Source organism: Pogona vitticeps, chromosome 2 (assembly GCF_051106095.1).
Source record: "Pogona vitticeps strain Pit_001003342236 chromosome 2, PviZW2.1, whole genome shotgun sequence".
NCBI classification, from domain to species: Eukaryota; Metazoa; Chordata; class Lepidosauria; order Squamata; family Agamidae; genus Pogona; species Pogona vitticeps.
Genome location: NC_135784.1, coordinates 111,333,323 through 111,357,642, shown reverse-complemented (window position 1 = coordinate 111,357,642; position 24,320 = coordinate 111,333,323). Strand labels below are relative to the sequence as shown.

General features: G+C 42.2%; 1 long non-coding RNA gene across 4 annotated transcripts; it reads left to right on the top strand.

The window, feature by feature from the left end:
• Window positions 1-66: 66 nt before the first annotated feature.
• On the top strand, window positions 67-24,320 carry LOC140704510 (uncharacterized). Of its 4 annotated transcripts, XR_013541919.1 has the most exons (6): window positions 67-14,302; window positions 16,695-16,914; window positions 17,797-17,967; window positions 18,465-18,512; window positions 18,629-18,773; window positions 22,532-24,320. It is a non-coding gene; the product is annotated as an uncharacterized LOC140704510 (long non-coding RNA). The 4 variants fall into 4 exon arrangements; XR_013541918.1 differs by lacking the exon at window positions 22,532-24,320 and having other exon boundaries at window positions 18,465-19,588; XR_013541917.1 differs by lacking the exons at window positions 67-14,302; window positions 16,695-16,914; window positions 22,532-24,320 and adding an exon at window positions 17,274-17,306 and having other exon boundaries at window positions 18,629-19,588.

Sequence of the window (24,320 nt, the reverse complement as noted above, 5' to 3'; positions counted from 1 at the left end):
CCTCCGCTTCGGCGACTTTTTTTTTTATGAATGGGGGGTTGATCACGTGACTGCTCTTCAGGGAAGACGTCACCTGGCAGGGCGCCCGCCAGACACTCCCAACCCGAGAGAGCGAGCGAGCGCGCGCGTCATCGCGCGGCCCGGAGCGCAGAGCCCGCCCCGCCTGCAGGAAGCCGAGTGAGGCAAGCGCCCCTTCTGCCGCGCCCCTTCGAGGCTCCTTCCAGCACCAGCCAGCGGGGATGAAACGGCGCGCCGTGTAGGACAACAACAGCAGCAAACAACAACAACAACAACGACGGACGGAAAGTTGCTAGCGCAACGTGTACTCACGTACACGGTTCGGATTCGTTTTTGTTTACTGATCCTCGTTAGAGAGGTTTAAGCGTCCGCGTTACCTCTATCCTCACTGCTGCCCCCTACTGTTTGGAGTTAAATCCCCTCTTCCCGATTGATTGATTGATTGATTGATTGATTGATTGATTGATTTGATTTGATTTGATTTGATTTGATTTGATTTTTACCCCGGCCCTCTAGACAATGTCTACTCGGGGCGGCTTACATCGATAAAATAGAACTTCTCGGTAAGCGGGGAGAGGGAATTGCTGCAACTACTCCTACTGTACGTTTCCAGTCAGTGGCGTTCCCTAATTTCGGACCCCGCACTAAATGGATACAGCCTGCGAATTCTCCACCAAACTCCAGTAATGATGGCGCCCCCCCCCCCCTTTCGAAGTTATATACAAACTTCAAGTGGAAACCGTATGCCTTCTGCGATAGTTAGGGGTGGTAGAGGCAGCCGTGTTATTCTGTGCAAGCATCTCAGGCAAAACATGTTCTTGTCTTTTTTTTTTAAATTCTTTTTGCCTGATATGCGATAGTTGTGTTAAGCAGCCATTCATTTCTATCATGATCTTTCAAATCAACTAAGAAGCAACGGATCCAACCCGGTGAAACCCTCCAAATACAATCTCATAACCTTAAGTTAAGGAGTGCAGTAACTAAAATAATATTTTAATAGCTGATTTACTTAAAAAAAAAACCTAAAATAAAATTGTAAGGGATTTCATCAGCCTGTAAAAGGTTCCATTCTGTCATCAGAAGCTTAAATCAGGATGATGATTTCTTATCTTATATGTTTTGTTAATGGGCTTATGTAGTGCCAGGATGTCTGTCTGATAAGAAACAATGGTGGTGATAAGCCAGGGCTATTGGTAATTTAATGGACAATACACCCCACTATCCTTTTTTTTTTTTTTTTGCATTTGATTTCACTCTGATCTCAGTGTCTATATACTCACCCCCTCAGTCATCATTTTGAATGTTATATGTATACCATACATATAATATTCAAAATAATGCTTCATGAATCAGATGAAGTGGGCTGTAGAACCTTAGAACCGGTGCCAGAATATATTTGTTAGCTTTTAAGGTGCCACCAGTCTCTCTTTTGCTTTTGCTAAACACAACTGCTATGGCTACCCCTTTATTTTTTAAATTGTTCATGCCTGCCTGTGTCGCCAGGTGCGTTTATGTGATGGTTAGTAATTGGACTAAATACATAACTAAATAGAGGTTGCCTCTCTTGTTTCTTTCTTTGGTTGGTATGTTATATAATCATGCAATCTAAATGCCAGTCATGTCAACTCTTGCAATAGGCACACATAAAGTTCTTTTACTTAAAAATCCCACATAGTTTTCCATGATTGCTGGAAGATCTGTAGTAGACACGTGTACAGTACTTCAAATCAACCTCACATTTAAAATAGTACATATTCTGGCAGTCCACCAGAGCACATGGTTACTTGCACCTATATAATCAAGCAGTTGAACTAGATATTGCAAGTTTTTTTTCTTTTAAGACAATTATATATATTTAAAAAGATGTCCAACTCAATAGAGCTTGGTTGGGATTGTTTGTGTGTGTGTAGCAAATTTCCACAAATGTCTCAACAGCTGCATAGGGGAGGCTTGTGTTTTCAAGACAACATAAATGAGCTATGTGAACAAATTAGAGTATCATTTTCTATTTTAACAGGGCTGGGCCATCTTTAGGCACACATAAACGTATGTATTACATAATGTTTGTATGTAAAACATTCATTTAGTGCTCTTGAAAAGTGCCTACGGGCACAAACAATTTGGGAAAAGAGGAAATACTCCTGGCATCTCAATCAACATGTCTGAGAGGTTAAATGAAACATTACAGCTTTCATCACTTATTTCTCACAAAAATGCACTCACACACTATTTTGTGGAGCCAGAGTAATTATTCTCAAAGTTGTTATCTGACTTTCAGGGTGTTCTCAAGAGACCTAAACCTGAGATGGTGGTGCTTTTATTCCACTGAAATAAGTGGGTCTAATTAGTTGTAACATTCATTTAATCAGGACTAAAGTGCAACTAACTTTATTTGGAATTGAAGTATGGCTTTTTTTGGATTCTTCTTGGGGAAAACTGAATCCTGAGCATCGACTTCTTCTAAAAAGAGCTCTTGCTTATATCAGACAGTTGCCATCTGAATGAAATCATTTCTGAAAGCTATAATATAGCTGCCATCACTACCCATACAAGAATCACCACCAGATCATGTCTTTCTGTAAATTCTCTCCCTACTAACAACATGAGAGGGAAGAGACATCCCCAGTTGAAAGATCATCCAATACAACTCTTAGGAGTGCAGAAACCTCTAGCAGCCATCTTCTGGGCTTCAGTGATGTATACATTCTCATAATGGAAAATGGGAAGTAGAAATTCATGCACTGTTTTACCAAAGATTTTAAAATTCATATTCAGTTTTGGTTTGGGATTTTTTATTTGACTCTTAAGGCCCTTCAACAACAACAAATACAAAGCAAATAAAGGGCCAAGATTAGACTTAATGGATGGTGGACCTACAGCAGAAAAGGGCCTTTCATTAAAGAACTCCTTGCTTGCTTCCTCAGAGGTGGATTTAGGAAATCAGCAGCCCTTTCATGCACACCTACAGTAACAACATATTATCTGTGTTGCATGTAGACTTTCCTACTGCTCCCTCTACATAGGTCTGAATGCGCTCAAATTTAATGCTCTTTAAGGAGATGCACCATTCACTTAAAACTTATTGCAATAAAGTAATTGAGAAAACAAGTATAACATAAAATAAATTGGAGGGGGAGCTTCTAAGATTTTTATAGGTTAGGGAGAAGGATGATCCTTGAAAAAAAGAAAAAGTGTAATTTAGAGTCATTTTGTGCCAGATATTCATTACTTACAATTCCACTTTATACAGTATGTGGACTATTTATTCAGTTTAGATGCAGTTCAGGGCTTTGAAATGAGGAACCATCTCTTATCAGGAAATTCTTCACTGGAAGAATTTATAGTGGAATTCCTGTTCACGTTAATTAATTTTTTCCCAGCCTTTAAGAAGAAGTAACAATAGCCCTGTTTTTCTAGAAACTTGCAAGCTGCAGCGAATGAGTGACTAGCTGTGCAGCCATTCAAATCTCCCTTTGTGTCTTCCTGACAGAGCAGCTTATCTTAGCCAAATGAAGTACTGTATGTCTTCTCTGAAGAGTTTCTGAAGATGGCGGCTGCTGTTACTCTTCTTATATCAGCAGCAAATTTCAACCCACTCATCCTCAGCCAGTTTTCTAATTCTTCGTGCTTATTTTCTCTGTGTTTCTTGCATTTGCTTATATCCTTTTGCCGTGTTTTTTTTTGTCTTTTTTCTTTTCCCATTTTCTACATTTTTTTTAATTTCACACATTTTTACATTCTCATATAGTCACATTTCTCTTTCTGTTCTGGTACCACTTTTAAAATTTATATATTTTTAAATCACTTAAAATGCTTATTAACGGCTTTGGATTCCCTTCAAACAACTTACTACACTTTTCCAGAATATTCCAGAACATTCTCAGCTTTCTCTTGTCATTCTCCACAGGTGTCTTTCCTCCCCATAGATAGTGCACAACTGTCCCAGAACTTTCGGCTACCGGCATAAGCAAACATTAATATGGCTTCTTTCCAATGTTTATCTTTTTAAAAATGCCATAAACGTCCAGAATCTTCCGTTCAGTTGATAATGTTTCACTTTTAGCACTGTTGTTCATTTATGACTCCCATAGCATATTTCAGACTAAAAATGTACTTCTTGTTTCAACAATGCTGATACTTTTCTGACTTTATTGTAAGGTTTCAATTTGTTTAAACTTTGAGTAGATTTATTCCGATTATGCAGATTGGAAGCTTCCAGCAACTGATTGCACAATTGTCTCAATTTAGCAGCTTCAGGGCCAACATCCAGCCTCCAAGCCAATCCAGATTTTGTTTTCTTAGAAACAAACATGGTCAGGCTTACATTTTATGATTTCTATTTATTTCACTGTTGTTCTAACAACACCATGAATTAGTGACAGACTGTGAACTAAAAACATCATATGTTTTGGGAATACATTCCTCTTCTGTTCTGCCAAGATGGTTATGACAGCAACACATTTGAGAAAGGAGTTCTTAACAACTAGATTGCTTCCCCAAAGAGGGACCCAGACCCTGTGAAAGAAGGACAGGATGAGATCACACTATTGCTGTTGGTCAAAAATTCATATATTTTAAATGGTCAGAAATAGCTAACAAGGGAGGGGGGAGAACATATGCTACCACAAGCTTTTAGGTGTGTTCTCTTTTTTTGAAATTTTAAAAACTATAAAAACTAAAACCACAGAACCAGCAATAAAAGCATGATCTTGTGTTCAACTGTTTTAAAAAGAAATGGAATCAATATTTTTGACAACATGCTGCAGCACCATTGTAATGTGTGAACCCAGCTGAGATTTCATTTCCATAGAGACTTTGTGCATTTAAACCAATCTAGTACCTAATCTGAGGACTTAAGGGACCTTTTTTGGGACACTATCTGTGAGAACTAATCCTTTCAAGTAGTGATTAATCCCCATTAACCCCAGTTCTTTGAAATACTTCTGCTCATTATGAACTAGAGTGGGTGACATGCTCTGACTTTCCCATGTATCTAAAATGGTACTTTAATCAAGAAAGCTGCTTTGTAAACCTGGGACTTCTACAGCTCTTTAGTATTAACCATGCCTACGCAACTCTCTTAGAGAAAAGTATTAACAATCACAAGGATTATTAACCATCAGCTAATGAAGAAACGAATCCAAAACCAATTTTAAACAGTATGCATAAATCCTGAGGTTGCTACACATAGTTCATTGTCCTCTTTGTGGAAAGCCTCCCACATACTGACTCTAAATGAGGGCCAGTTTACGTAACCCTGAGGAAAATGGCCAGCTTATTTGCAGCTCAGGCTGCCAGCCCAGACTGAAGTGTGGTCAGGGCAAAGCAGCCTTTGAAAGAGCAGCCAAAAACTCAAATTGCAGCTCAATGCCCACAGTTCAGCCCATCTCCATAGGCTAGAGTGGGGGACCTCAGATGAATTGGGCTATGGCAGTGGTTCCCAGCCTTGGGTAACCCAGGTGTGCTTGGACTGCATTTCCCAGAAGCCTTCACCACTGGTTGTGCTGGCAGGAGTTTCTGGGAGTTGCAGTCCAAGAATATCTGGGTTGCCCAAAGTGGGAACTCCTGAACTATGATAGCTGTTATCCCTACTTAGGGATGATGGGCACTGCAGCCCAACTTGTCCGCAGGGCACCGGGCTGAGGAAGACTCAACTGCAGAAATGACGGGAAAACGAGCACAATTGTTCCTGGGCTGTACCATCACAACACACAAGTGACAACAATGCTGACTGCATGTTTGAATGTGAATATTAATTTGTAGAGAGGAGGATCTCTAAACTTAGAAAACTGGCAGTGAATGTGATCTTGCATCTGTTGTCTATTATTGATAGTTAAATATGGCCCACATTTGCACAGAAATGTTTGGCCTTTTTGCTGCTGCTGCTTTGAATTCACAGAAGCCACAAAATCTGAAGGTTGTGATACAGAGTGTATTACAGCCCCCTTGGATGCTCCTTTGCCCTATTGACAACAGGAGAAAGACCGGGGGGGGGGGCGTTTGAGCACCGTTTGTTTCATTGGATAGAATTGGAACCCTCAGTAAAACAAAGTTCTCAAGCCACATGGGGGCCCTTATTTATGTTCAAGGTGTAGTGGTTAGAGTGACAGTCTAGGATCCAGGAAACCTGTGTTTGGGTCCTTGCTTAGCTATGGAAACTCAGCAGGGGGCAGGTAGTGTCAGTCTTAAAACCACTCCTCAATATCTCACCATGAAAACCCTATTAGGATTTCTCTCTGAGTTGGAGGCAACTTGATGACACATTTTTGTTCAGTTGTTAAGTTGTGTCCGACTCTTTGTGACCCCATGGACCAGAGCACACCAGGCCCTCCTGCCTTCCACTGCCTCCCAAAGTTTGGTCAAATTCATGTTGGTAGCGTTGATGACATTGTCCAACCATCTCATCCTCTGTCGTCCACTTCTCCTCTTGCCTTCACACTTTCCCAACATCAGGGGCTTTTCCAGGGAGTCTTCTCTTCTCATGAGATGGCCAAAGTATTGGAGCCTCAGCTTCAGGATCTGTCCTTCCAGTGAGCACTCAGGGTTGATTTCCTTCAGAATGGATAGGTTTGTTCTCCTTGCAGTCCAGGGGACTCTCAAGAGCCTCCTTCAGCACCACAATTCAGAAGCATCAGTTCTTCGGCAGTCAGCCTTCTTTACGGTCCAGCTCTCACTGCCATATATCACTACTGGAAAAACCATAGCTTTGACTATGCGGACTTTTATTGGCAAGGTGATGTCTCTGCTTTTTCAGATGCTGTCTAGGTTTGTCATCACTTTCCTCCCAAGATGCAGGCATCTTTTAATTTCATGGCTGCTATCACCATCTGCAGTGATCATGGGGCCCAAGAAAGTAAAATCTGTCACTGCCTCCATATCTTCCCCTTCTATTTCCCAGGGGTTGATGGGACCAGTGGCCATGATCTTAGTTTTTTTGATGTTGAGCTTCAGTCCATTCTTTGCGCTCTCCTCTTTCACCATGATGACACATAAACACATACAGTTATGTTTAGGAAAAGTCGCATTTTGAACCTCAAAATGGGAAAATAAGAAAAATTTGGTTATCTCGCATCCTAGAGAGCAGAAGCCAAACCAATAGGTTCAAAGGTCAAGAAAAGTAACCAAACATTGAGCCTGTTCCCACTACCAGAATATAAACTGGCAGAGGGATAGAGTCTTTCAGATTCACAATAAAGTCACATGGACTTTAGCACAAATCCAACTATTTTGTGTGGAGATGTGTGGCCTCAGACTATGCTGCCACCACTGACTGTCAAATAAGGTCAGTGGGCAGGCAATGGAGGGGCAATCAGGGAGCGATCAGGCAGGTGCCAACTCTGCAAGCATGATGTTTTAATTTAAAAAAAATTCCTGCTATCTGGTATAGTGCTGTATCAGATAGCAGGATTTTTTAAAAAAGCGGTGGGGGTCTCACACATGTAGAATCAGTTCCTCAAAATAAATGGACCTGTGGCAGAGGAGCAGAAAAGCTTGCTCCCCTAGCGTAGTAGTCTATGCATGCAGGTGCCTTGTGTGTATACTAAAAATTAAATCTGGGTTGTTTTTAGCATAACCCAGGTTTTATGGTCAGTGGGATCGAGCCCATTAAGACCAAATACTTCAGAATATAAGCTGTTTGTTAGGGGAAAGTGGCAGACTCCACTTTATTAAATATTTCTAAACAAAGGATGGATGGCCACCCATCAGGGAAGCTGTAGCAACAGATTCCCAGTATCAGCAAGGGCTTAGGTCGGATAAAGTTTGATGTTCCTTCCCACCCAATGATTTGACTATCATAAGTTCAGATATGAAAACCAGGAGGTGGATATGAATGAGAGGAAGAATGAAAGATTCTCCCATTGCTTCCTTTCTGTTTCTTTTTACAAATGTATTCTCTTAAAAATATTTTAGAAGGGAAAAATAAAGACAAGGTCTGTGTTGGTGGGGGGATTACAGGATTTAATGTTAAAAGTCACATTTAAATAACCGTAGTAACTTAGGCTGGGTTGGGCTTCCTTCCTGTCTTAACAAAAGACAGGAAATCCAATGTTACTGTATCTCAAAAAAAATCAGCCTTAAAAAAATCAAGTGGTAGGGCAACAATTGTATAATACTGTAATGTCATAAACTGCACTCTAATGCATCAGGCAGAGTACACAGGGTATCTTTAGAGCATGTACATTCCACTGTCTGGTTGCGCACATGCACATAAGTTCATCCCAAGCCATTCCTCAAGTGTGTTGTGACAGACTTGATAAAGAGTCCTGGCTGCTATTCAGTACTTTTGAGTTTTTCCTCTACCATCATTAGCCTCCAATGCCTCAGTCGTGCAGTTTAGCTCACTCTAAAATAAATAAAAAATAGTGAAAGCACCATGCTAACAAATATATTCATTTACTTGTCCTCTCTAAAAAGAAGAGTTTTTGTTTTGTTTTGTTTTTTGTTTTTGTTTAAAGAGAGCATTTCTGTGTTACAGCCTAGCATCCCTCCAGTGGCTTCCTGGCTTCTTGCTGAAGGCTGAAAATGAAGAGGGAGACATAGGGAAGTTGGGGTTTCTTTCCTATGGGGTTTCTGACAGTGAAAATGAAATGCTTCTGTTCCCCGCCCCCCCACACACACACACATACAACCAATGGGGAAAGGGTTAGACCTTTCATCTTCCCCCAGGGCAAGGCAAGGGGAACATGAATCCACTTCACCTTTGCCACAAGGCATGGCCCTAGCACACCTTTTTCCTCCCTTAAATCAGAGCTCCATGCTTGGAAAGGAAGCCACCACAGAGGTTTCAGCTGTGGCCAGTAGGTCCAGGAGAGAACAGCCAAGAACCCATCTCACTCTGCCCTCGGAGGTGAGAATCCACTATAATCTATGGTCATGGGACACCCTCCAGGGACTCTAGGTTTTTCTCTCTTTAGACATTGAAAACTGCTATAAAATGGAGGTGGATTATTAGTGACATCATGAGTTCCCGCCCACTCACTGGTATGTTCAACTGTCACAGAGTGTAAGCACAGAAAACCCATTTCCCCTGAATCTAAACATAGTACAGTAAGGGCACTTCATCGGAAGGCTCAAAGCTGAAATTACATTCCTCAGAGTTTCATGTTGCTTTAAAAATGGGAAGGCCAAGGAACAATGACTTTGTGGTTCTTGCCTAGTGTATTATTAACAAGTTCGCAGTGACATGAGAACCACATGAGGGCAATTCCTCACACTCACAGGGAAGGAGACTCATTTCCCACCACCTCAGCATGATTTCATCGCTATGTTTACTGTCTTTAGCATGTCTGGTCTTTTCTTGTACAAATCAGTGGTGATACAGAGAAGAGCCGTCCTGTTCCCCTTCATTTTAAAAAGTTATTCCAAGGGGGGAAAAGTTCCAAAGGCCACTGAGTCACTTACAGGAGAGTATAATAATTAACTGGCAATGAGGATCTATTACAGTGGCCAATTTCCATAGTTATTTATGATAACCTTTAGCAAGAAGAACCCCCTCACACCTCCCCAACCATTAATAAAGGCCACCTAAAATTTCAACTCAGTTTTAAATTTAGTTTCATGCCTGGGGGGTGGGGGTGTCAATCCAAGACATTTTGCTTCCTGAAACAATGCTGGGCCCCAGGAGGTGGCCCGACAGCAGTTCAGTACCAGCAAAGGAACTGAATCTTCTGCTTCACCGGAGGGTAGCAAGATCACTTGTTAGGGTGCACAGGGCTGGACTTGTGGAACATACTGCTCTGCCTACCACCAGAGACAAACGCCAAGCAGCTGTCACTGCAGCCTGCTCCACAGTGCCCATCATCTGCTGTCAGGAGCAACTGCTTCACTCTGCCTTGCAGGGGGAGGTCCTGCTCCTGCTAGAGTGGAGAACCTCACCAACATCTGACAGAACCCATACTATACTTAAGAGTACCAATGGTATTTTTTTTTTCTTGTAGAGAACAAAGGATGGGGGATTTCCATTTTGATCAGGACCAGAGAAGAAGAGATAACTCTCGTGTCACTACATACAGTAGTTTATGATAGGAATTGCACCTCCCCACATCTATAACAAAAACAGAAGACATAGCTACATCTGTTTTGGCTTTTGTATTTCTCCTGAAAGCCCCCCAAAGGAGTCAGGTCATCAATGGGGGAGGATATATATTCTATGGATCCTCAGTCTTTCCAATGCAGAACATAATTCTTTGCTTAAATCCCAGCTAGAGTTAACCCACTGATTCAAGGAAATGTATGAAAGTGTTATCTATCAAGTTGTAATCAATTGAATGGATTCTGCTCTAACTGATACTAACAATTGGATTAAAATCCCAGGCTAACAGAGATGACATCAGAGGATAACTAAATACAGCAAGCCATAGAAAACAACAGAGGTATTTCAGTATTATGAAAGCGGCCTTTGTTTCGGACATTTAAATCTTTTTGTTTGTTTGTTTTGGGTGGAGCAGGCAGGAGAATCATTTTAGGCAACAGGACCACTTTCAGTAACAACCACCAATTTTTTGGATTTTATTTATTGTTTAGCAGCAGGAGATTGCGACCAAGACAAGGCCCTCTTCATTTACCAACTTGAGGTCAAGGCTGCTGTCCTCTTTAAAAGGATAAGAAGGCTGTTACTTCAGTATAACATAGTTGGGATCCTGTGCTTTCCCAGCAACAAAATAAAACAATAACAACAACACAGTAGTAACAGTAGGGTGAAACACACACTGTACAGTAACGAGTCAATGTCCACACCCAACAATGATGGTATTGCTCCAGACAGTGCCCCATGTTGGCTATGAACGGAGAGCACTAATCAACATATGCTGGTAGTGCTCACACCACCATTATGTCATACAACCCATTCTGTGCCCTTCCCCGCCCCGCCCCCCCCGTGCAGTGCATTGAGTCAAGAATAGTTAATACCACAGGCTAGAGTTTAGGAGTTATCGTAAGATATAAGGGTCTGCTGAAGCGTGTTTCAGATTCTGTGGCTGCCCAAACACAACAGCCAATCAACAATAATCTCTTCCTAACTCCATTACCCAGTGGCTCAAACAAAGTCTATGTATAGGAACTACAGCTGGCATGTGATCTGGAGGGGAAATGGTGTGAGTCCAGCTGTGGGACCAGGACCTCTCCACAAACAATGTTAATTAACATGTTTAATTAGCTTAACCGTTGCTAATAACATTTCACACAACATTGCATAGAAAATAAGTATTTTGAAATGGAGTGGAAAGAGGGCCAATTGGCCATGACAGAATGGGATTTTCAACAGCAAATTTGGTGGAAATACTCCTGAGAGCCACCTCCCCAATCTCTGCAGAAAGCAAAACACTGCTGAGAGAAATGGGAGAATGCCCTTTTAGTTCTCTTCCACAAAGCCAAGCCTTCCTTTTGGGAGGCCTCTGAACATCCATCAGTAACCTTAGGTAGAAAAGAAAGGTAGGTGGTAGGATTAAACTCCATCCATCCTTCTCTATACACAGTAAAAATATACAGTCACAGGAAAAGACGTACTGTAAGAGAAGTGACTGACAAGATCAGTGTCCTTTTTTAGTGGATGTAATGACTGGGAGTGAAGGTGGAAGTGAGCTGGAGGAACGTGAGGTGAGACTTCAGAGCTGATGGGGAAGTTGGATCAGGACCCCAAAGAAGGACAAAATCTTCCTTTGAGGCCTCAGAATTCAGACAGAGTTCTGCGGCAGAAGGCAAAAGTTGCACTGGGAGCCAAAAGGGCTGGACCAATTCAAATCAGCCTTTGTGTCACTTGATCGGTTAAAAAAATACTCCAGTTTCACCAATTTTATAAGCAGACAAAATCCTACATGATTTGACCCTGCAGTCACAGTCTTAAACAAGGATTTTGTTGAAGCCAGATTTCTCAGGCAGAAAGACTGTTTCAGCCACAGCTCTCCAACAATAACCTGCCCTTTGTCCTCATGACAGACTATCCCTAGTGTCTCTTTCTGTCTCAGCCTTGAAGCTGTTCTATGCCTTGTGTCACTCTAATGGGTGATAATATTTTAATTTCAGATTCCACAGAATAAGCAAAGGCTGTCCGATGACCTAGAGTTGGTAACTTATCTTACCTGAGATCAGAATTTTTAATCAATCCATTATTTAGTGAAGTGTGAAGTGGTCATACATTGTCTCCTGTTAGCTAGACAGCATAATTATTTCCTCCATAGCCATGTATCATTGCTCAAGATTAGAGTGTGCTGAGCACTAAGGTTGGGCTTTAGTGGGAGGGAAGTAATTTGAATAGAAATACTGTAGAGGGATGCTCCTTGTAAGCAGGTAGCATTGAGGGTTGTGTGTACGTCATGCAGAAGTATGAGTCAGTCTGTAGTGTAAGCACGTGACTTCTGTCCTGTGGGTGCAGTTCTTGTACATGAGTTCCTAAACAGTGAAAACCTGATACGTTCTATGAAAACTCCCCTTCAGGGCACGGAAGTGAAAAAGATAGCTCTTAGAATGCTTTCTCTCGCTCTCTCTCTTTTAAAGTTATGACACTCATTTTTAGCTGCAACTGCATGGGACTGTAAATAAAAAATACTTGGGCTTGAGTTTGAATTCAGTGGAGGAGGAAGAATAAAGCCCTTCTCTTTTTTAAACTATTGAGCATTTATTCTTGTATTTCATGTCACCTTTCCTGAAGCAGCTTTCCAATCCAAGCAGAACATCCAATCGAACAAAAAGATCAGGTGTTTATTTAATCAGAAAACTACATACACAAAATAATCCTGGCACTTAGCTCAAATTAATTTAGAATCATCCATGCTTCCAATAATGTAATCATATTTACTAAAATAGACTACAGTATTCCAGTTTTACTCAGATTATTCCAGTTTAACTCACCTGAGTGCTGTAAAAGGTTGTAAAGAAGCAAGAAGTACTGGAAAGCTGGCAGCTGAGAAAACAAGACAAAACCTTTATGTGTGTTGATGACTCTTCTTTCATTTAAATATAATACTGCTTCACTGAGAAAGAAAATGGAGCCACATCAATCAGGAAGTGGTGGCATCATGATGTATTTATGCCTACTTCTCTGTAAGATAATGGATCAAAAGAAACAAGCTCTTTTATTTAAATTCAAGTGATAACTTACATAGGGAAAACGAGACTCAAGATAATATGGAAGGTCTGTGATCAGCCTTCCTTGGCATACTTTTATTTGGTTAAAATTAGTTGCAAGTCTGATTTGGACCGCAGTCACGGAGGGGGGAGGTTGACCATTTACTCGATTTGGGTCACACCTACACCCATACTTAACTTTGTGATGAGCTGGCAAGAGAGTGAGGGAAACAGAAAGCCATACTTTGTAGCTAGTAGCAGTTTGGGAAAAGGCACAACTTATACTGGAAAAGCAGGGTGGGGGCAACAGGCGAAAACCCCTCCTAGAACACTGTGACCTTGATCCAAATGAGCTTGTCACCTGCGAGCCCCCCGCCTCTTCTACCCAAGGAACATACACTGGGGAATCTCACCACAGAGCTCTTGTTTCATTTCACATTGGTAGGGAAACCTTAAATAAGCCTGGTTTGACCTTAAGACACAATGAACCTCCAGCACAGAGTACATTCATGTTTATTTGGTTTCAAGATCTGTTATAGAAAGATGTCTCTTTATGTACAGTCTTAGTTTTTTTAGTCTACAGTACTTCTAATTTCATGTTCTTGGACTTCAGAAAACTAGTTGCTAGGAAGGGAATATAATAACAAATACCACTTATGATTGATTGGCTTTGAAGAGCTTTAAAACTGATGACCATGGTGATGTAAGAGCATTTAACAGAGGATGCTGCCAGGCCGATAGCTCCTAACCCTTCCAATCCAAGTTGCTGGGCAGGTGCTCCATCTTTCCCATCTGGATAAATTCTGTATGATAATAGGAAAGACAGAAGAGGTAGAGGGAAAACATGGCAAGTTTACAAGTGGAATATTAGGTTATCAGGTCCCTAAATGACTCCGAAGTCTGCATTCAAGCAGGATGACTGCACAGTTAAAGTCCCTCAGGGTAATTTTATTCCCAGATCTAGAAATCATATATAAACATCTCTGTCTCTGTCTTCACATATCATGTCTGAAAGCTTTGTGTGAGCGAATTTAGAAGATAAATCTGAAATATACATCTGGCCTGTTTAAATTTTGCATTTCTTCTTTTTGTCTTCTGTGAGAAAACATCCTCAGAAGAGGCCATGGGCGCCTCCCACCTGCTCAGCCTTGATCCAATTTCATAGAACATGGCCCCTGCATTCCTATAGAACCATGGCTTCGTTTTGTTATAAAGACACCTGGTACGTGTCACTAAATGCAGAGATGCTTACTCAGTTTTTTTTCCTTTTGTGGCAAGTATGTTACAATGTTTGCAAAAGAACTTGCCCTTCTCATGTGACTGTGTGAGGTGGTGATTTTGTTTCATAATGAGAGGACAGAGAAAACATAGCATTAGTCATAGAAAAAGGGAACAATGCTTGGTTGTTCTGAATCTGAAAGCCCTGAGACTGTGGAAAGTTGTGCTTTGTCCTACTGTGTCCGCTTCAGAACTACATCACAATGTATATGGACCGACTGACTCATATAGCACGGTTCTCTATGTACTGTATTAGAACAGTGTAATAACTCCCCATGAGGCATGCATTTTGACATTATTCTTTACTGATGTGAAATGATAGCTAGGTTTTCCTCTTTTCTACATGGTCCTGTGTCCCATTATATTTAAGCAAAGATTCTACTACCTTCACAATCCAAAGGCAAGGGTAGGTGATTCCCCATACAGGCTCAAAATATCATAGAATAATTGAGTTGGAAGGGGCCTATAAGGCCACCGAGTCCAACCCTCTGCCCAATGCAGGAATCCAAGTCTACTTTTCTCTTCAATGCCTCCAGCCTTGGAGCACACACTACCTCCCAAGTGGTGCCTCGATTTATGAACTTAATTGGTTCCGGAACGCCAGTCATAACTCGAAATGGTCGTAAGTCGAAGCAACCATTTCCCATAGGAATGCATTGAAATGCAATTAATCTATTCCAGCCAAAGAAAAGAAAATCACCCAAAAACACACACAAAACACTGCAAGACCGATCAGAAATGCGATTAATCCATTCTGGCCGAAGGGGGAAAAAAGAAAAGAAAAGACCCATTGGAAATGCAAAAAAAGCAAAGCAGAAAGCAAGCAAACTGTGCAAGACCCATTGGAAATGGGGGGAAAAGCAAAGCAGAAAGGAAACAAACCGTGCAAGACCCATCAGAAATGCAAAAAAAGCAAAGCAGAAAGCAAGCAAACTGTGCAAGACCCATCAGAAATGGGGAAAAAGCAAAGCAGAAAGCAAGCAAACCACACAAGACCCATCGAAAGTGCAAAAAAAGCAAAGCAGAAAGCAAGCAAACTGCAAGACCCATCAGAAATGGGGAAAAAGCAAAGCAGAAAGCAAGCAAACAAACCACACAATGCCCATCGGAAGTGCAAAAAAAAAAAGCAAAGCAGAAAGCAAACAAACCCTGCAAGACCCATCGGAAATGGGGAGGGAAACCCCAAAAAGCAAACAAACTCCACAAGACCCATCAGAAATGAGGGGAAAAACAAAACCAAAAAACAAACAAAGACTGCAAGACCCATCAGAGCACAGAAACATAACCCCTCCAGCCCCAAACCACGCTGCAAAACCCACCCAGAACAGTTTTTAAAAAGCAGAACGCAGCACTTCACCTTACCAGGCAATCGAAAGTCTTCTCCGATTGCACACTCTCTAACTGTTGGGGCGAAAGAGCTACAAAGAAGCAACCTCTTTGCCACCAACAGTTAGCAATTTGAATTCCCTGCCTTTTCCCCCTGCCTTTTACTGGCTGTAACTCAAAATGGTTGTATGTTGGAACATTTGTAAGTCGAGGCACCACTGTACTTGTTTCTATTGTTGTAGTGATCTGCAGTTAAGAAGTTTTTCAGTGATATTCAGCCTAAATCTAACTCCCTGTAGCTTGAGCCCATTGTTATGTGTCCTGCACTGTAGGATGATGGAGAAGAGATCCTGCCTCTCTTCTGTATGACTTCCTTTCAAGTATTTGAAAACTGCTGTCATATCTCTCCTCCATCTTCTTTTCTCAAGGCTAAACATGCCCAGTTCTTTCACTCTTTCCTGATAGGGCTTGATTTCCAGCCCCCTGATCATCCTTTTTGCCGTCCTCTGAACTTGCTCCAATTTGTGGCATCCTTCTTAAAGTGTGGTGTCCAGAACTGGTTGTCAACAGGTTGAGAAGATCTAATACCATCATGCAATCTAATGCTTTTATAATGGCATCTTTCATATTAGTGCCAAATATTCATTTTGTGAATAGTCACAGAATACATATTGAATACATATTGAATATATTTAAACATGCATTGGGTTATTATTTATTAATTTTATTATAGACAATTCTTTAGGCCAGTGGTTCCCAACCTTGGGTAACTCAGGCGACCAGGGTTTCTAGGAGTTCCAGTCCAAGAACACCTGAGTTACTCAAGGCTGGAAACCACTGCTTTAGACGTTACACAACATTTGACTCCATTCTTCACTTCTCTCTCTCTCTCTTTCTCCCTCCCTCTACAACTGAGGATAATGTTTCATTCCTGTGATGTGGACCCTTGTTCAAGAAAGCTATGAAGTAAAAAGAAAAAAAGATGCTACAGTACTTTTTGTCTTTTATAGAATAAACAGGCAATGCAACCAGAACTCAAAAAATACGTTGGCTATAATGGATTTGGAATAGACAGAAGCCTCTTGTGACAGAACCAGTGCTCTTGAGCCATCACAGCCTTCTTGTGCTACTGGATCTGCTACTACAGCGGCTATCAGCCAGCAGAAGAGAAAGGAGGAAAGAGCCAGGGAGTGATGCCAGATCCATACCCCTCTCAGCCCCAGCTCACAGGTACTATGCGGGCACAAAGTTAGCTCAGGTCAGGATATTCAAAAATCATTTCTAACATTCCTAGGATGAGAGGAGTTTGAATTCAACACAGTCTCAGTTTGTTGGGATATGATTCTGCTGCAGGCAAGCATTGTGGCCTATTCGTGATTGTATCCTAACACAGATACTGTACTCAGGAAAACATTACATTTCACTTTGTAATTGTGTCCCACCTCATGCTGTAAATACACACCTGAACTCCAGCTCACAGGCTAGAAAAAGCATTGGCCTTTTGCTCTGTTGAATGGTTAAGTTAAACATAAACAAAGTTTTAAATGGCTTGGACTTTGCTCCCAACCTGTAGTTAATGTTAATCATTAGAAACACAGGGAAGGCAACAATTTGTTCTTAAGGTAACTCTCGGTGATCTCTGTTATGAACATTATGTCTATGAGCAAAACCTTCCTGAATTTTATTACACCTCAGAAGTAACTAGTTTAAAATAATTATTTATTTATAATTCCTTTATGTAAGAAGTAAGGCATAAGTAAATGATATTGCCGTTGTAAGGTAACATTTCAGCTGCAGTGTAATTGGATACTTTTATAACGATGGGGTGTGTGACATCACTACCCACATATTCTCTGTACCACACAGGTCAGAGGCTTGTAGCATTTCTGCTAGTTTTTTTTAAAAAAGTAATTGAGTAAGTTTTTAATGACTTCTATAGTGTGTAAAAAATGCAGGGTAATTCTTCATCCACTTGATAAAATGGGCTATAACTAAGTTTGTGGGGGTTTCTTTGTTTTTTGTTTTTGATCTATATGCTGTCACAACAGGACTGTCCTTTGTCTTTGCTGCAGCAGACTAGTATGCCTAATCCTCTGGAAATTTTTATTCTAGATACCTGGTCTTTTACACATTACTGCTCTAGAAGTCCCAGCTCGGGATGCTGGAAAATGTACTTTTCTCATAGGAAACTTAAAAAAAAAACTTGATTGCTGGTATCTGGACATTTATGTATGTGAGAGTTAGTGTGACTTCCACCTGAAACAGTGTAATCTACAAAATCAGGTTGGTTTTGTTGTTATTTTACTTAAAAATATGTTTATTTTACTACCCAGTTTGTTCTGTGGAAAGATGAGATATAAATGAAATAAGATGATATTTATTTATTTATTTATTTATTTATTTATTTATTTATTTATTTATTTATTTATTTATTTATTTATTTATTTATCTATCTATCTATCTATCTATCTATCTATCTATCTGTCTGTCTGTCTGTCTGTCTGTCTGTCTGTCTGTCTGTCTGTCTGTCTGTCTGTCTATCTATCTATCTATCTATCTATCTATCTATCTATCTATCTATCTATCTATCTATCTATCTATCTATCTATCTATCTATCTATTTATTTATTTATTTATTTATTTATTTATTTATTTATTTATTTATTTATATACTGCCCCTCTAGAACGTGTCTACTCTGGGCAGTTAAAATGAATGCTTTGGCAAAATAATGCTCACTCTTAACTACAAATACTTCTCTTTTGCTTTTTTCTTCCACAAGAACAACAGAGTGAAATTTTCACATAGAGAATGAAAAAGTGATTCAAAGGTAGGTAGAGCTTCATTTGTGAAAAAGTTTGCAATGGTGCTCAAGAGATTGTAGCTGGTGATTCTGAACTGCTCAGTCTGGTTTTTTACTGTTGTCCTTCTCATTTTATCTCACAGCAGGGCAAATGCTTTCCTTCCCTCTGTGTTGATTTGTGTGTGTCAGTGAAAAGGAGGAAGAAATGAACATTTACGAAAGTCCCAAGAAGATTCCGAAACTGTAAATAAAAGAAGAACATGAATCATTCTTGTCCAGAAATGACGGGTAAGACAGAAAAAGACAGCAGCTTAAGAGATGAAAAAACTATGTTCCAACCAGTAACGCAGACTCTCTGGACTTAGAATGAATCATCAGAATATCACAACTGCATTACCAGCATAAAGCAAAGAAAAGTCCCAAGCAGAGAAAACTCTACTTGTTATGAAACAAACCTGGTGGAAGGTGTGACTGCTTTCCAAAACATAATGTTCTAATTAGTTAGCTAATGTACCAGATAGAGGAAGATATGAGTATACAATAACAAAACAGTATTATGAGAAGAAATGATCATAGTTTTGTACTTACAGTTTCTAGTACAATTACAGATTTCCAGACAAACATACCACAGCTTGGCATGCTATACTAAAAAAGGTTCCATGATAGTTAAAGAATGAAACAATAATTTCTTGCTGTTATACTGTAATTGCAATTTTTAGAGAAGTAGCTATTTACTTTTGTTGTTAGCTTTTTAAAAAAGTCAGAATGTTTCAAACTACTGACCTGTGATCCATGGGATGTACCTGAGATGTGTGGCCAACAGCATCACCCCCCAAAAGATTTTTAAGCCGCAGTTGAGGTACACTGCAAAAAGAGAGAACTTATCCCTCCTTACATTGTATATATAATTATACTAAGTTAAGTCTTGTAAGACATAGAAGTAATGATAAATAACTTGGTATTTGTAAAATGTGACACACACTCCCAATCTGATCTACCTATGTATAAACAAATAAACATGCTGAAATATGAAGGTATACTTCATATAATTTTTAAATGTTTTGACCTTTCTCTCTAGAAAATATGTTGTTTTACTAGAAAAAGACGCATTTTAAATTTGATTTTTAACAATGCAGTGTGGCTTATCGATTATCTACCATTTTACAGGATAGGGAGCTAGAAGCCCACTGTTGTTAGACAACCAGCTTAAAGCTTCAGAGAGAAGAGGACCTGAAAAACAGAGTATCTTCCCACAGAAGCAACAAGACCATTAAAAAAAAAACAGAAGTATTGTGGTATCTTTACAACTAACACATTTAGTTCAGTGTGCACTTTCATGGATTACAATCACCTCCTTCAATATTCTTAGTATAAAATGGGCCTCATAAAAAGATGGTAGCTTTCTCTTTTGTAATCTCCAGTATGAGATATATGAGAGGAAGGAACCAATCATGAATTGGTTCATTACAGGGCCGGACTGGGACCAAAAATCGGCCCTGGCATTTAGAGCACACAGGCCCACCGGCTGTGGGGACACAGGCCCACCTGGCTTTGGGCCAGGATTGGCCCTATGGACCCCTGAAATGCACCAGGGGGATTTTGAGCGAGGTGCTCTCGCCATCAGCCTGGCCTACCTCACAGGGCTGTAGGGAGGAGGATAAAACTTGGGAGGGAGCCGAGGATATGAACGAAACGAATAAACAGAACCTCCCTGTGCAAGAGGAGTGTATCTTTTCTGCCGCAGCGCATGCTAAGGAGCAGGATAAGAAGGCAACTCGTATCTAAAGCGGGGTTGTGACATTCTCAGGGGACGGTGAAACAAAGACAGCGTAGCCCAGCTCTGATGAGGAAATTTTCACTTAAAAAAAAAAAAACTGGCCAGGAAAGTTGATCTTCCCGGGACCAGGTCAGGATCCCTCCGGTCGAGGCTGGGCTTGCCGACGAAACTTCAGCCCAGCCTCGTCAGAGGGGCTCTCCTGGGAGGCAGCATGGCCACCCCTGCCCGGGAGGGGAGGCTTTCTCGGCTTCCAGTTTCCGATCGGCCCTGCTCACCTCTTCCAGTCCCCCTCCTCCGCTCTTTTCCCCGTCCTCGCCCCCTTCCTCCTCCTCCTCCCCTCTCCGGGGGCCCCCCGGCTTTCCCTCCTCGCCCGCCCGCCCGGGGAAGGCCGGCCGAGGCGCCTGCTCCCTCTCCCGTCCCCCAGCGGCGCGCTTCCCTTTGGAGAGGCCAAGGGCGCCCGGCGAAGGCGACGCGCCCGGGCACCGTGCGCTCTCGGCCACCTGGGCGCCCGGGCAGCGGGCCAGGCCGGGCCGGGGTGGGCGGGCAGTGGGGGAGGATCAGAGGCGAGGCTGCCTCCTCCTCCTCCTGCCGCCGCTCCCGCTCCGCCCTCCGGCCCTCCCCAGCCCCGGCGCGCCAGGGCGAGGAAGCGAGCGAGCGAGCGGGGCGGGGGATGCGAAGGCCAGACCCTCCGGCCGGCCACCAGCACCAGCCGCGGCCCGAGAGCAGCCGGCGGGCAGGCAGGGCTGGGAAGCTGCGGCATCTCGGCTGCCCGCGCTAGCCTCGAATAAAGCGCACAGCCGCCGCTGCCGGCTCCGCGGGCGCGGGAGGGAGGCGGAGTGGCTGCGTCCCCATGGCCGCCGCCTCCGCCGCCCGGAGCCCGCCTTCGCCGCCGCGCTAGGAGCCGGGCCTCGCCGTTGCCCCCCCCCCTCGGGTGCGGGTGCGTTCTTGGGCCGGGTGGGGAGGTTGGGGGGGGACGCCCCATCTGGAGGGGCTGGAGGAGGAGGAAGGAGGAGGCAAGGCAAGGCAAGGGGGTGGGGAGGGAAGGCTCCCTTTCGCTCGCTCGCTCGCTCGCTCTCTTTTGGGGAGGGGGGCTCAGCCTGGCCCTGCGCTGAGGCAAGAACCGGCCCTTCTGACCATCGGCCCTTCTGGCATTTGCCAGAATTGCCAGATGGCCAGTCCGGCCCTGGTTCATTAAGTTACCAGCATCCACATGTGTATCTTACAGAGGTTTCTATGCCAGTGGATGTGAGATGCCCAGGCAGATATATTGCTGGGGCCTCCATTAGATGTGGCACTTGTAGCCACCACTGTGAATATTGCGACCATAGCTAACACATTTTTCATCTATGCTGATGTTACAAAGCAGAGTGCATATGCGGCCACCTTATGGAGGGATTAGTCGATATAACAGGGCATCTACGTGAGGGCTTTCTGAATGGTGAACTTAGGAGCAGCCCTAGGAGTTGGTACAGGGCCCATTGTTAGTGGATGAATTGTAACAGTCTTCTGAAGTGTTAATGTAATTCAGAGTGGCCATTGTGACAAATCTGTAATTCCAAAGAAGGATCCTTTACTCTCCACTCAGGGCAGCTAAAAATAATTCTTTTCTGACTCACCTCTCTTTTGCTACTTTGCAATGGATCTTCTCAATGTTATATTATTTTTTAAAAAGAAGAATGGCTTTTTGTCACTGTGAATGAGATTCATAATTTTACAAAGCAATGTGCAATGTGCTGAAAAATTATTAGATTAGGACCTTATTATCTTGTAACAGTGTTCAGGAATGAGTGGACTTCCAGATTTGGTTAATGGGCTGCCCTGCCAATAAGCCTTAGAAAGCACACCAGGATTGAGGACTGACAAGTGCAGTCCCACAACATTTGAAAAGCTCTGTGTTCCTTCTCCCATCATAAGCTAATAGCTGTGAAATAACAGCCTCGTATACTTCTTTCATAAATAAATAAGACCTAGGTATGCTTCTGGTTCTCAGAATAGAAAATGTTATGTTATCCTACTGAAATTAAAGGGATTGGAGTCTGCCATTACTAACTTGTCCCATTAATTGCACGATTGATTACATTTCTTTGGCCTGTTGGAGCCTTCCATCATATGACTTTTTTGGAGAAGAGGGTATAGGAAAGAAGAAGTCTGACTCAAAAATGAGTCAGGGTCAGGGAGGTTGAGAGATGGGTGGAAGGTTGGTTTTTTTTTCCACTCTTTCCAGCTAGCAAGAGAAACATCATCCAAGTACTGTATGTTGTCTTTTCAGGAGGAGCCAATCTGAAGAACATGTGAGTCAGTTTTGTGACTTCTACTCTCCTGCTGATCTGTGTTGCCTTGCATTTTACCATTGCTCTCCCACATCAACTTTTTATCCAATCAATCTACTTCAGATGCAAAGAAAACTCATTCCCGACAGAGTGCATCTCCAACCACCATTGTTTCTTTAGTGGAGTGTGATGGTTCAATTGTAATGTCAACCTTACACCATGGCTGGACTTCTGAGCCCCATCCTAGCTACTCTTCCACATGCCCACACAGAATGCCTGAATGGAAATAGCATGAGACTGGTTTTGTTAGTGATCAGGGAACCTCAACGTTTTCCCACTTCCTCTGTACTCAGAGTGGAAGTGGGCATCCCAGCTGTTGTGCCATTAACTTGTCACCAGTGATATTCTAGAAGTAATTTTTAAGAACTCTGTCTTGTGTGGAGGAATCTGCATGTTTCACATCCCTTGTGATTTCCCTTCCAAAAGTACAAATCTTATTATTAAAGATGGGGGTATTCGTATATGAATACAAACATCCCCACAGAGCTGGACTTAATGAGGGTCCGGTCCCTGGGACTGGACCGTCCACTCACACGTCCAGTGCAGGAGGCGACCCTGCTTATTCTTCTAAATGCTCCTCCCGCTCAGCTGGCCACTTGGCAGCTGTGCAGGAAGACTTGTCCTCCCTCCCCCTGCCTGGAGTGGCTAGTCAAGTGGGAAGAGAGTGGCACTCCAGGTGCAATTGGAAGCATGAGCCTAATGTGTGAGTTAAGTCCACCTGTGTGGGGATATTCATATTCATATACGAATACTCCATCTCTAGTTATTATTTATTTTTATTTTTTTAAAAAAATATCTGTCTCATGTGTTGATACCATTCCTACAGTTATTATGAAGGAATAAAAAGGTAATTCCAATAGACGCTCATAAGATGCAATTATTTTCTTTCATTGCCAGTTACGCTTCAATATTTTCAATAAAAGATTCACCTTGTAAAATTAGAAATGACATTCCTAAATATTATGCCAGTTTTACATACAAATACATCAGTAACAGTTATCATACATAATGTTTAGAAATCCTGCAATTAAAACTGATTCTGCCCATTATATTAGATGTATCTGGCCATGGATCCTGAGAATGGGAGTCTGGTAACCCACTGTGCCTCCTGCAAGAAGAGGCAGCCTGTGGGGCCTTGGGCAAGCTGCACAATCCCAGGGTGCCCCCCAAAAGAAGGGAATGGTAAACACTTCTGTTTACCTAGGTTTTCTACCTAAAAAACCTGGAGTCACCATAAGAATTTACTTGATAGCATGCAGTTATTATAGCTGAATGTATAGCTGAGTGATTAGGTATCTGTCTGAAGAGCCAGAGGTTCAGAGTTTGATCACCCTCTGTATCTCCTGGGAGAAGAGATAGCCTATGTGTTCTTGGGCAAGCTGCACAGTCCCAGGATGCCCCCAGAAGAAGGGAATGATAAACCACTTTTGTGTATTTTCCAACTAGAAAGTCCTGTAATGGGTCACCCTAAGTCAGAATCAACTTAATGGCACACAATCATTAATTAAGATGGTTGCCTTAGCTGGCAGATGCTGAGTGGGGAAGAGAAGTGCTAAAGGTCAGATCCGTGTGTGCCCAGACAACTTGCGCAATAAGGGAGCCTGTTGCTCCTGGGCAGAGTGGAAGATCCATTCCATTGCCAATGCTTGAAGTAAGATTTAATTGACAGACCAGTTGGCTTCTGTGTATGAAATGGGGAGGGGGTGTATATGTGTGTGTATGTGCCAT